The 1274-nt window shown below is 40.2% G+C and overlaps 1 pseudogene; it reads right to left on the bottom strand.

Moving 5' to 3' along the window:
• Positions 1-949: 949 nt before the first annotated feature.
• Positions 950-1067, bottom strand: LOC145248370 (5S ribosomal RNA; annotated as a pseudogene).
• Between the last annotated feature and the right edge of the window lie 207 nt (positions 1068-1274).

The following is a 1274-nucleotide window of genomic DNA, read 5'->3' on the forward strand; positions in this document are numbered from 1 at the left end:
CAGAGTACAAAATAGGCTTAGTGGGGATACCCTTTTCTCTTCCCTGAAACCTCTCTCCCACAGGAGAGACGTTGCCAGCCTGTTTTTGTTTTATCGTTACTACCATGGAAAGTGCTTGTCTGAGCTCCAATCCCTCGCCAATCTTTAACAATAAACACCCGCCTAGCTGAAACCACTGTCAAAAATTTTCCCCACTCTTTATCTATGCCAAAACAAAAACGTAGATTCCATGAACAAAGCTTCTTTCTTAGAAGTGCACGCCTGTGGAACTCTGTTCCGTTTGCCTGTTTCCTATCTGACTACAACCTGGATGTCTTCAAGTCCAACATAAATAAATTCCTGATGAACCGACCCCTTAAGTAAGACACTTTATCAAATCTCCAATACTAACTACTGTACACGCAATAACCCTTATCCCCGAGTGGCTTTCGGGCCTTGATAAGTGGTGACTACCTTGAAAAAAAATAGCCAGGACACGTAGCTGTCCTTGAATCTTTTGGAGAAAATTCCATTGTACCCCATTTTTATCCTTACTTGCAAACTGGCAGGGGGTGGTCAGCTTTGCCCGGTCGTAAAATACGCTTAAATATGATATTTAACTTTTTCTAGATTTCGTATATTTTATTATATAGTGGCAATTTCAAAAGTAAACCAAAAAAAGTATTTGGGTGCCATCAACTAGAATCGAAACCGAAAGCAAAACCGTAGCACTCAAAGCTTGTAACGTTACCACTGTACCAACGTGACAAGCATATGAACTGACTAAAAATCGATGCCTCCGTTCAGTCTCGAAAGACAAAGGTACCCTCTACAGAGGCAGCCGCGTATGTAATTATGAGGCAAGGGTTGCGCAATACCCAACCACACCTCTCCTGAACTGGCACTGTTTGAGTCCAGTGGCAAGAAGAAGCCCAGGACGACTGGAAACAATGCCGAAATAAGCGGAGAGCACATACAGCACCTGGAAGTCCAACATGGTCACCCATTTAATACTAGCCAGGTTCATCGTTGCTTAACTTCGGTGATCTGACGGGAACAGGTGTGTCAAACGCGATTATGCCGTATGCTAAAAATAAAAATAAACTAAGATGAATATACAAAATGATAGGTTTAAAAACTTAAAATTATTTTAACCGGCTAAAGACCAATAAAAGAACGATCCATAAAAAATTCTATCATTTGAGGGCCCCCAGCACTGCTCTGCGACTTTTATTTTTTTATTTATTTTTTCTTTTTTAATTTTTTTTTTTTTTTTTTTTTTTTACTTGTGGGTC

Source organism: Euprymna scolopes, chromosome 26 (genome assembly GCF_053919585.1).
Source record: "Euprymna scolopes isolate OS-2025 chromosome 26, ASM5391958v1, whole genome shotgun sequence".
Lineage (NCBI taxonomy): Eukaryota > Metazoa > Mollusca > Cephalopoda > Sepiida > Sepiolidae > Euprymna > Euprymna scolopes.